The sequence below is a fragment of the Pseudonaja textilis genome, chromosome 8 (assembly GCF_049901715.1).
Source record: "Pseudonaja textilis isolate UNSWEBS1 chromosome 8, rPseTex1.2, whole genome shotgun sequence".
NCBI classification, from domain to species: domain Eukaryota; kingdom Metazoa; phylum Chordata; class Lepidosauria; order Squamata; family Elapidae; genus Pseudonaja; species Pseudonaja textilis.
Genome location: NC_141997.1, coordinates 18,819,747 through 18,832,621, shown reverse-complemented (window position 1 = coordinate 18,832,621; position 12,875 = coordinate 18,819,747). Strand labels below are relative to the sequence as shown.

Sequence of the window (12,875 nt, the reverse complement as noted above, 5' to 3'; positions counted from 1 at the left end):
ATAATCATTCTGTGATTATTTTAGGAGACCTAAGACATTTTCATTGAACTCCTGGCTCCCATGAGCCACAAAACACCTTGCATAATAGGATATACAAATACAATTCATTTTTCCTTCTCTTGTGATTAGAACTGTGATGATCTCATTATACAGTTCAGTGAAGCCAGAAGAAGATCTCCATTCCTTTGTGAAAGACCCTTGCTTCAATAACTTAAAAAAGGAATTGCTTTGGTTTTTAATGAACTGCAGTTGTAAGGGCTAAGGGTGCAGGACTGAGGCTGGGGAGACATCAACCAGCAGTTTTTAGAAAACGTGGGCACATTTCAGTTGCTTCCTAAATCCAACAAGCAACTTGCCAAGTATCCATTAGTTTGAACAGGTAGGAGGAGAAATCCTTTTGTTTAAACTCTGGAGAATAATATGAGAAAGAAAGGAGAGAAAGATAGAGAGAGACTCAGCAATCAACTGCTGTGTTTGAGGCTTTATTCTTGTCTATGATAAAGATGTCATTCTAGCTAAGACATTCTTCAAATCCAGCCAGCAGCTGAATTTAGGATTAAGCGTCTAGAGACCTGTGATTTACTGCTGAGTCCTGGTGTGAAGCCTGACACCATGCTTAGCAATCTGAACATATTAATAAAGCTTTACCTTGTATCACACTGATATTTTCCCAGATTCCCTACCCACTTCCAATCTCTCTTCCTCATATTCCCTTAGATGAGTTGTTCAGAGTTAGCATAGGATTTTTCATGTGCTTTAGATTACTTTGGATTTTAAAAGCAAATAAAACTGGACACATTTTCTTAAAAATATAGAAGATGGGCCATGTTTAATCTGCTAAAATATAGTAGGCAGACTGCCTTAATGCGATCTTAAACAGTAACTTTGTGAAGTACTACTGTGGAAAACACTATTTAAAATAGACCAAAGATGAACAAGATTTAATCAGGAAATCCTCTCAAAGTGTGATTTGGTGCTCATGCTGAGCTCACTATCAAATAACTGTCTATGGCAAGGGTGTCAAACTTGCGGCCCACAGGCTGGATGTGTCATGTGCTGGCCCTGCCCCCGCCTGGTTTAGTAAAAGGGAAAAAAGTCCCGATATGTCATGTGATGCTGCTATGACACCGTGAGTTTGACACCCCTGATCTATGACTTCTCTTCCTCTAGGTTGCATTTCTGGAAATAGCATATGCTTTTTCCCCCCTGGAACTTATTAGGATGAGCAGTTTGGAATAGTGGTAAGAGAACCAGGCTAGGAGATTGTGAGTTCCAGTCCCATCTTAGGCACAAAGCCAGATCGATTGCTTTGGACTAGTCACTCGATCTCAGGCCTGAGAAGCCAGCAATGGCAAACACTTCAGAAAACTTGCCAAGAAAATTAAGTTAATTTAAGGGACAGATGCTGATTTTTTTTTTTAACATCCCAGGGTCATTCAGTTGAAATTGCCACCACCCCACCAATTGCTTTTTAAGATCTGCAGGAAATTCCCTTGGAAGAGGCCTCAGTTGCCTCACTAGATTGCAAGATGACAGGTCCTGTTGTTGTGTTCCCAGGCTAAGACACTTTTGTGAGAATTCCTTTTCCCATTTTCTTAGCATTTAAACTCTGTAGAGATGCCCCTCTTTCATCAAACTTTTAATTGTAACATGATTTTATTATGTATTTTAGCATTAGTTATAAAGTGATTTTAATTCTTTTGCCTACAAGCCACCTTGTTTTTTTGCCGAGGTATAAATGTTGCATATATAAGTCATGCATAGATATCCTACAGCTAAAGGCTAAACTTCATGGCATCCAGTTTATTTTGGCAGATGGAGCTTTTTCATGCTTACTTTGATTTAAGTTATATTTTAGCTTTGTCTTGAAGTTTTCTAACATGCTGTAATTTGTCTTCCTATATTCCTTCCCCTAGATTCTGCATGCATTTAAAGCAGTAACACCTCAACATTGTAGAAATAACTCTGACATTTTATGTCTTGGCACAAAGTTTAATTATATTTAGTGATGTAGCAGTCATCCTTCATTAACTGGTAAAAAAAAAAGGGAGAAATCTTTCTTTAAAAGTTTCTTGGTGGAAAGGCAAGATATAAATAGAATAAAAATGAAATAAAAATGCAAATTTCTATGGTACTTGGCAAGATAAAAATCTCAAACTTTTTCCAAGTTCCTTGTCAAAACTTCTCATGTGCAGTCAGAAGAAAGTTGATTGAAAAAATTATTACTTATTCTAATTATTGAAAAGTATCCCACTAGAAAAAAATAGTGTACAATTTTTTGCTTATTTCTCTAGAAACTATGTTCCATGAGACTGGCTTCCTATATTTGATTAGCAAATAATTAAAATTAGTCCAGGACCGGCATTACTTTATCACTAAGGCTAGCTCGACATTACTCTTAATTTGTGTTTACTACTCTTAGTTTGTGTTTTTAAATGAACAGAGGTTTAACATGATAATCTAAATGATACTTTCTAATTTGCTGATTATGTGCAAAACCAAAATAAAACAAGTTTTATCATTCCTGTTATTTCAGCTGTGATTAAGGTTGCCTCATGTACTTTCTTCAATTGCATTTTGCTGAACTTCCATACTTGACTGGGTCATGGCATGTCGAAACCCAGATAGTAGCAGTATAACTTTCATGTTACCTCATATTATCTTTTTCATGTTGGTGTGGGATATTGGAAGTGGCTAATGGAGAAGGGAACATCCATTCCTCCTTGTGCTTTCCTTCTCCATCCTGTTTAGCTATATTTTAATTGATAAATATATATATATATACTATACACACATCCAAATCTCAATGATAATCTTTTTCAATGTTAAAACAAGAAGAAAAAAAGCAAGCATAAAATAATATCATATTTAATTCCGACTTTCCCCTTCTTTGTACTCCAACTAATGTGCAGTTTCTATTGGCATAAACTTCAGAAATCACATTCTGTGTGTGTTTACCTTGCTTCAAAATATGTAATATATATGGAAGCCATTCTGATCTGGGCTATATTTTTACTTTGCGGGGATGTTTTTCACCTTGGGTGGAGCCTATAATAGTTTTTATCAGAGTCTTCAGTATGATATGAAATTGGATTGAGTGCTTGCAAAGTAATTTTGTATTTGATACTGCATCTTATTTGACAACAGATGAAGTGCTTTGCCACTGAATACTTGCTAGCTCCTCAGATTAAACTAAAAGAAAAAATGTGCTACCGCATTATTTGGAATTGTTACTATGAATGATATTTATTTGCTTCTTACTGAGCTCTACTTTCACATTCCTGAACATTTTCTTTCAAATAGAATATCTTATAGAAAGATGGGAAGAAAATCCATCTGGTAGACAGATAATTCAAACCAAGATTGCCGAAGCAGCTGGGTTTTTAAAAATAATGCTTGTCAGTAGCCCATAAAAAAGGAAGTCCCAGAAGAACACATATGGAATAGGTAGGGTGTTTATGATCCTCATTCTCATCTCCTTGCTGAGTTTCATTTTACTGGACCCATCTCAGGGGTATGCCATTAAATCCACAAAAAATGGTTCTTACCAGTTCTAAAGCAAGAACTTGGTTTATTATTGAAAATAATATGCTCCACTTCCCCTCCATTAAACAATCTCATGAGATGGGACCCAAAAGATGCCCTTTATCACTGCTCCTTTCTGTACTTTGCAAGATCTAGATGGTCTTGACTCCACCAGCCTTTGCAAAGCACTAATGGCACTGGCTGTTCCTTCGATTTTGGGGCAGAATACTAAACAAGCCCAATTTTGATGAATTTGTTGAAAGATACAGCCTTGGGTACAATGTGTTTTATAAATTTTTGACATTTATATGTGTTGCTTTTAATTCCAATGTTAGCTACGCAGAATAGGCTACATTAAACAAACAAACAAACAACTTCTTCTTCTTCTTCTTCTTCTTCTTCTTCTTCTTCTTCTTCTTCTTCTTCTTCTTCTTCTTCTTCTTCTTCTTCTTCTTCTTTCTTTCTTTCTTTCTTTCTTTCTTTCTTTCTTTTTTTCTTCTTTCTCCTCTATTTTTAAGAAGTATGGGAGATGGGCTAGTTAAATTTCATAACTCTATATTTCTTCAAAAACGATTGTTAAATGCACCTGTATTCAATCACATTTCAAGATATTATAGGCTAACCTGAGGTCTGCATTATAACCAATAGAAAGTGTAGCATTTAAGAAAAGCTATGCCAGTATACATTGTTTTAGGTAATTAAAAGACAGAACAGAGAATTATTCAAGTATAATGAGAACACTCTTCCAAACTAGGAATGTACTGCCAAATATCTGACTTAGAGTTTCAAATTAGTATTTGCAGTCAATCTATTCAGTCATAGTTTGGTGTCTCTGGAAGTCAGTTCTTCCATCTCAGCCAGCTTTGTTGTCTCTTTTCCATTCTGCAGCCAGAAAACAGTCAAACAGATTTGTGTAAGGCTTTCCATCCAAATGACCCTTTTTTCCTGTATTATTTGTCAATGTGTAGGCACCAAAAAGCTCACTCACTTTTAGTCTGAGAGCTCAGACGTAACAACAAATTGCATGTTATTTACAGAAACTGATAGCGACATTAGATGCCTGATTTAAAGGTCAGGAATAACTCCCATTCTAATTTCTTGGCTGGCAGAAGCTGTGGATTGTGAGACTCCCTGCCACAATAATTTATTTAATTTCTTGTGTGAAAGAGTCCAAGGCTGAAATTACAAAGTCCATAAGTCTAAGATGATGTTGCTTCTTTTATTGAGTCCTGTTCAAAAGATAAGATTTGCCCTTTACCTAGAAGTAATACTTATAAAATAATAGAAGCACTTTATGTAATATAATTTATTAGATGTAAATTATATTAGATAACATGCTTCCTAAATTGTTTAGTATCATACTGTCTCTTTCTATGGTAGCACATCATCACATCTAGGCTGCCAATTGAAGGCCAATTTGTGTATTGATGCCAAATTTTTACCTTCCATGATGGCATGAGGATTATTCCTTGATGAAGATCTTATGACTTTTATTGTTTTATCAATGTGTAAAATACAAAGAAAAATAAAAATAGGAAATTAAAGGAAGGAAAAAGAGTGGGGAAAAGAGAATATGAGATGCAAGGAAAGAAAGAAAAAAAGTGTTGATTTCTGACTCTTTTTAACACAGTGCAACTCTAAACTTTTCTTTAAGCTAATACATTTTTCTTTAATTTTCTATTAACATAGATACTTTCAAATACACTTTCAATAATACTTTGCAAACTTCAGAATTTCTTAAGCATTTATATAAAGGAAAAATACATTTTTAAACTTTAGATTAAGACTTTCTTTCAATTACAAATATCACTGATAAAAATCTATCTTAATTCCAACTGACTCATTAAGTTTAAGTCACTCCTTACAGCTTGTCTTCATGGAATAAAATCATTTTCTTCTCTGGAATGTTTGTCAAGTAGTTTTAAACTTCTCTTTTTCTTGAGGATTTGTTAACCTTGTTAATATCCATGAGAAAAAAAATCTCAAACTTGTCCTTTTAAAAGTTACAGGTTTTCTTGGAGATCTTTTTTCAATTGTGTTGGGAGGTTTATATTTAAACCATCATAATAAAAATTGATGTCAGATTTATATTCCAAAATTGCAATTGACTTCTCTGAATTGTCAGCTACTTGTGAAATTGCCTTGGTAGTTTGGTAACTTTCTATACATATTTGCATTTCTGAAGTAGTTTGATAAGTTTTTTTTTTAACATCCTTGGAGCAAAGCTGATTATGAACATGAATTTTATTTGAAAATTTTTCAAATGCATCTCTAATAATTCCATCTCTTCCATCTTCTTAACTCTCTCTTTAATCAAAGAGTAGCTTTTTTGTAAGTCACTTAAGAATTGCTGGTCAATCAGGAATCATAAAAATTGGAAAGTTTTAGCCACCCACAGCAAAGCAGACCAAGCTACAAATCACTAAAAATAATAAACTAGGACCCCGGCTTTCTGTCCTTTTATTTCTCCATCAACTTTTTTTTTAAGTCCACATTTCCTTATTTTAGCTCACCTTCAGCGTTCTTCTTTCTGGTTGTTTAACAATGTAGAAATCCCCCGAAATGGTGCTGATCTCCCAAAAGGAATAACAATAAAGATTAAACGTCCTTTAAAATGATTAAGAAATGAAAGACACAACTTACTCTACATTTGAAAAATAAATTCCAAAACATCTGCTTCTTCAACAACGAAGGTAGGCAGGCTGCTTTGAAACACAGCCCCTGAAGCTACTTAGAGATCTTTGGTATGTCAGAGGATCTTGTGGGATAATTCTAAGACTTTCCATAACTCAAGAGAGTCATATAAACTAAAGAAATTCCAGAACCTTCTGTTGGTAAGATGAAAAAGCTACTTCAGGGGAAAAGCCTACAGGAATCCTTTCCTGGGTGTCGTCAGTTGGCCATCTTTTCACCAGACTTGAAGATTGATGGCTTTGCTCTTGAGGTGCTTGAAAGAAAAATAGGTACATACTGAAAAATTGAGTCTTTCTTTTGCTCATTGAACTCGCTGTTCTGTTTGACAGATGTGAAATCACCTCTTCTTACTCCAAATAATAGAGACAGATGAGATGTAGGGTTTACAAATTGACAGCAGACTATTTAATCTCTTAATAGTACAGTTGTGCAGGCAGTTATGAAGAAGAAAGCTCTTTTTTATTACTAGTTCTATAAATGGCTTCTCCAAACTTTGCTGTCTACAAACATTTTGATACCAAACCTCATTATTCCTAGTAATCAATCATCGAAACCTGAGTTGATGCAAACTGTAATCAGAAACCCGATTATGGTGTCCCCTTCCTAGTTGCATATGCCAGTTTGTATTCATTTTACATCTATTGAATTCCTATACAACATTTTTTCATCTGTAGCTTGTTGGAATAAACTGGAAGGGAAGCATCATATTTACTCTTTTTTGTATTTACAAAACCACCTCTGACATGTTATTTGGTTGATTAAATGAAAATTATACTGCTTGCCATCATTAGACTTCATTGTCATGGTTAATTTTAACAAAACTGCTTCAAAAGATCAATATTTCCCCTGCGTGAGGTCCCTAGTGAGGAAAGATGTATCACATTTCCAAGAGACTTTTTTCCCCTATATAGATATCAGTGTTTTTTAACCTCAGCGACTTTAAGACCTGTGCATTTCAATTCCCAGAATTTCCTAACTAGAGTGCTGGCTGGGGAATTCTGGGGGTTGAAGTCTACACTTCTTAAAATTGCTGAGGTTCAGAAACACTGCTATTGACATGTCTATATCTCTCTCTATATATATCTGTATATCTGACATAAACACAGTTGAGCGAGTCCAGAAGTATTTTACCAGAAGAGTACTACATTCCTCTGTTCACAACAGAATATCCTATACCACCAGACTTGAGATTCTACGCTTAGACAACCTTGAACTATGCTGGATAAGATTGGACTTAAGCATAGTACATAGAATCATATGTTACAGTGTCTTACCAGTGAATGAATATTTCAGCTTTAACCACAACAACACAAGAGCACACAACAGATATAAACTAAATGTAAACCACTCGAAACTCGATTGCAGGAAGTACGATTTCAGCAACAGAGTGGTCAATGTCTGGAACTCACTATCTGATTCTGTTGTCATCTGCTCAAACCCCCACTCCTTTACCCTCAAACTAACCTCTACTGACCTCGCCCCATTCCTAAGAGGTCTGTAAGGGGCGTGCATAAGTACACAATCGTGCCTACCATCCCTGTCCTATTGTCCCCAATTATTAGTTCCTATTTCTTGTATTTAAATTTATGTTTATTCTTATTTCTGTTGTATTTTAAGCTTTTGACAAATAAATACAATAAATAAATAAAATATCAGTATGCAGATAATCCTCTATTGATGATCCCAGTTGAGCCCAACATTTCCATTGCTAAGTAAGACAATTGTTAAGTGAATTTTGCCCCATTTTACAACCATTCTTGCTACAGCTGTTAAGTGAATCACTGCAGTCAATAAGCTAGTTACAAGGTTGTTAAATGAATCTAGCTTTCCTCTTGACTTTCCTTGTCAGAAGATCACAACAGGTGATCACGTAATCCCAGGACACTTCAAATGTCATAAATAAATGCCAGTTGTCAAGCATCTGACTTTTGACCTTGGGTATGCTGCAATGGTCATAAGTGTGAAAAATAGTCATAAATCATTTTTTCCAGTACTGTTGTAACTTCAGACAGACACTAAACAATAGACTGGTTGTAAGTCAGATATATCCATAGATGCAAATCTAATTTTGACTTATGGGAAATGCATTTGTAAGGAAAAACAATTGTTTTTGTGAGAATTTCCTTAGGTGAAGCAATGAAATCTAAACTGAAGTAGCTACCTTCCTGGTAAAAGAGGCATGAAGCTTTGACAGCAAATTATCAGCAACTGATATTTCATGTCTTCCCATGAGTGAAGCCTGCTCTTGAGGAAAGAGCCATGAGAAAAGAAACAATGGAAGGAACAAATGTTATACCAGCTGGGCCCTTTTTCTGTGATTTGGGCATTGTGGGCACTTGTTTTTGTTGTTGCTTCTTTTGAGTTAGTGTTGATTCATGGCAACTGCCTAGACAGACTGTATTTTTGTAGTTTTCTTTGCAAGGTTCTTTTTTTTACAAGTAGCTAACTATTGCCTACTTCCCAAGGGCTGGGTGGGTGGGGGGATTGGCCCAGGGTCACCCAGTTGGCTTTCTGCCTAAGGTGGGACTAAAATGTACAGTCTCCCAAATTTCTAGGCTGGTGTCTCAGCCACTACATCAAGTTGGCTTTCTGCGGAAGCACATAACTTATCTTTTTTCTCTCTGATAGAATATAGAAATGAAAAATGACTCACTGTGGGAGTAGCCAGTATGCCTGGCAGAGGATGAAGGCTCTTTGAACATGGAGACAGCCTTCAAATCAAGGTTCCCTTTTTTAAGGTAAATGAGCCTTCTTTGTATGAATATTATATTATCCCTTACTTGATGATTCAGAAGCTTTAACAACACTCTTGCATATCACACTAAATGTGTATTGTGAGGATATAGATTCATAAGCCATTTTTCCTTATTCTCTTGCTTTGCTTGGAAAGTGCAGAGACTATTTTTTTTTCAGTGTATGGTTATTTTGGGAAAATGGGAAGGTGAAATTCAAAGGCTCCTGCATTATGGGACTGATTTATAAACTGAAACACAAAGAGCCCGATTTACTAAAGAGCTATTTAATTTGTCCCTTTGGCAAACTGCCTTTTCTTTGAGGCTGAGGGCAGCAAGATGATAGCGGGAAGGCAACATCCTAAAGCTGGTAACATAAAATGGGAAACAGTTCAAAGCCGTGCATCAGAAAGAATAGCAATGACATAGCAATAGCAATGACTCAGAAGAATGAGTCATGGCAAGAGAGACCTCTGAAAGAAGAAACATCTTTTCTCTTTGCCTTGTTAGAGAAGAGAAATAATCTACAAGGGATGGCAAGATTGATTGAAGGGTCTCTGGAATATTTGAAAGAAAGCCACAACTAGACCTCAGCACTTTGCACTGAAATAGAACTAGCATTAGCAATGAAATACGTAACCATAGAAATCACTTTAGATTGGATACCCACTTCAGGAATTTAATGTTTTAATACATTATTTTAAATAAAAAAAACAACACTGCTACTTAGCAATTCATGCACACAGTCCTCTTCTTGCACAAACAAGCAAATACAAACAGAATAATAAAACATACATTCATCCCATGTTTAATTTTGCATTTAGCACAGTTATTAACCACTTATGATAAAACCTGAGTACTGTATAGCAATAATAAAAAATAAGAGGCAAGAGCAGAAAGAGTGTAAAAAAAAAAGTTTAAATGACCAGCCAAAGAAAATGTGGCTATTATACTTTACACCCAACAGAAATGAATATGAATTACAAGTTTGAACATTGTATCCAGATTATTTGGTTTTATATGTACTAAGATTTCCAAATATAAATATATTAATATAGTGGCTGCCTAAATATGTCTCGCTACTATATTAGTCTTAAGAATAGGAAAGGTCATGGTGCTGATTCAAAGAAAATCCATACTTCTACCTTTTCCAGCTGGTGGCTTTGGGTCAGTCACTCTATATCAGTTCAACCCATCTCATAATTGATTAACAATCACAATTAGGATTAATAACTGGGCTGTTTTGGGAAAAAGAGACAATGAAGACATCTGATACCTGAGTTGTATAAAAACTAAGGTAGACTTAAATCTTATAAATAAACGATTTTTGCGAGTACAGAAAACATGAATTATATTTTGAAATTCTTACTTGCATGATGTCACAAGTGGACTTATCCATGCATCATTAGTCTAGTACTGAGGTCTCCAACCTTGGCATTTTAATACCTGAGAAGGTTGCTAAGGTTGGATACCCCTGGTCTGGTATACATTTATGCATAATGCTAAACTGTGGAATAAAAGAAGGAATGTGACAGTTGAAGCAAAAATGGTGAGTGGACATAATGAAGGATTGAGATATCAGGGGCTGGCTAAAAGAGACGTTCTAAACATCAGCTTTGAGCATGAAACTGACTTCAGTATTAAACCATTTATTATGTATTCACTCCATTAAGCTTTAAGAATTCAAGGTATGTTACTACTACTTGTGTTCTGTTTAACTGTCAGCTAAGTTAAGATGAGAAATTCTGGCTGTATGAAAGGTATACCCATGGAGAAGTTTTTACAAAACAATTATGCTATATGAAAAGAAGAATTAGAATAAGAATTCTTGTATTGGCCAAGTGTGATTGGACACACAAGGAATTTGTCTTGGTGCAAATGCTCTCAGTATACATAAAAGAAAAGATACATTTGTCAAGAGTGAAAATCATAAAGTACAACACTTAATAATAGTCATAGTGTACAATAAGCAATCAAATCATACTAGGAAACAGTCAATATAAATCATAAGGATACAAGCAACAAAGTAACAGTCATACAGTCACAAGTGGGAGGGGATGGGTGATAAGGAATGATGAGAAGATTAATAGTAATAGTAGTGCAGACTTTGTAAATAGTTGGACAGTGTTGAGGGAATTATTTGTTTAGCACAGTGATGGCTTTCGGGGGAAAACTGTCCTTGTGTCTAGTTGTTCTGGTGTGCAGTGCTCTATAGTGTCGTTTTGAGCGAAAGAGTTGAAACACTTTATGTCCAGAATGTGAGGGGTCTGTAAATATTTTCACAGCCCTCTTCTTGACTCATGCAGTATACAGGTCCTCGATTAAAGGCAGGTTGGTAGTAATTGTTTTTTCTGCAGTCCTAATTATCCTCTGAAGTCTGTGTCTGTCCTATTGGGTTGAAGAACCAAACCAGACAGTTATAGAGGTGCAGATGATACTCAATAATTACTCTGTAGAACTGTATCAGCAGCCCCTTGGCCAGGTTGAGCTTTCTGAGTTGGCAGAGAAAGAACATTCTTTGTTGTGCTTTTTTTATGACGTTTTTGATGTTAGGTGTCCATTTTAGGTTATGTGATATAACAGAACCTAGAAATTTGAAGGTCTCTACTGTTGTTACTGTGTTGTCCAGTATTGTAAGAGGTGGTAGTATGGGAGCATTTCTTCTAATGTCTATCACCATTTCTACGGTTTTGAGTGTGTTCAGTTCCAGGTTGTTCCGGTTACACCACACGGCAAATTGTACAACCTCCTGTCTGTATGCAGATTCGCTGTTGTCTTGAATGAGACCAATCACTGTTGTGTCATCAGCAAACTTCAGTATTTTAACAGATGGATCATTTGAGATGCAGTCATTGGTATATAGGGAGAAGAGAAGTGGAGAAAGCACACAGCCTTGGGGAGGCCCTGTACAGGTATCAGATATGATTCTGCCTAGCTTCACCTGCTGCTTCCTGTCTGTTAGGAAGCTCATGATCCACTTACAAGTATGTTCAGGTACCAGTAGCTGGTTTAGTTTAGTTAGAAGAATGTCTGGAATGATGTTATTGAATGCTGAACTGAAGTCTACAAAGAGGACCCTTGTGTAGGTATTTGGAGATTCAAGGTGTTGTAGGATGTAGTGCAGAGCCATATTAACAGACAAATGGAACCAAATGGAAGAACCTCTTCATGGTATACTTCCATATCAAGTTCTTCATACAATTGTAATCAACTTGTTTTGCAAAGATTTACATACAGAAGTATAGAAAAGGGATTAAATTGGCCAGATATACAGTATTTAGTTCTCTGCTTCTATTTTATGAAGGGGGTTTCAAAGAACTTTGACAAGCTTCTCAGATCTTATTTTGTCATGGATTGCTCTATGAAGATTGTTCCATATCACAAAAATCCCATTAAAATGTGCTTTGAATCAAATTATTGAAATATTGCAGAAGGTTAATAAGCTAGATGGCTATGAAAGGCTTTCAAATTAAATGAATAATTTTCATCACCTCCTGAAGCATAATGAAGTAATGGTCAAATTAATTTCATCCTGAATTAATACTAAAGGAGTATTAAGCTCCTTTCCATTAATCAACTAATCTTTTTGTTGATTAATCAGTTGGTTATTGGCCTATAAACAGCAAAACCAATATAAGAAAACCAAAAATTATATGAATTGATTCTTACCATTGTCTTCCTTAAAACCCTGCTCATAAAGACATAAGGTATGAGTCTTTGTCTACTTTCAACCTTGTCATCTGTTTGGCTCTAACTCTGAGCTACCTACATTCTTGGGAAGAACTGAGGGCATAGAACACATCCCAGGGACTGAGACTGTCACATTTTCTTTTAGAGATGAGGAATCCTGAAAAGAATCAATAGGATCTTGAATTGAGGATAAATAATTAAGTTTATATTAAATTTATATTCAAACGAACAGAA

General features: G+C 35.5%; 1 long non-coding RNA gene across 3 annotated transcripts in view; it reads left to right on the top strand.

Annotated features, from left to right (window-relative positions):
- The window catches only part of LOC148125133 (uncharacterized), a 93,912-nt gene that overhangs the window by 43,105 nt on the left and 37,932 nt on the right, over positions 1 to 12,875 (top strand). For 2 of the 3 annotated variants that reach the window (XR_015744559.1, XR_015744558.1), the window contains exon 2: positions 8,848 to 8,957. The exons of the other annotated variant lie outside the window; for it this stretch is intronic. This is a non-coding gene — a long non-coding RNA (uncharacterized LOC148125133). The remainder of the gene's footprint in view (positions 1 to 8,847; positions 8,958 to 12,875) is intronic. 3 annotated transcript variants of the gene reach the window in all.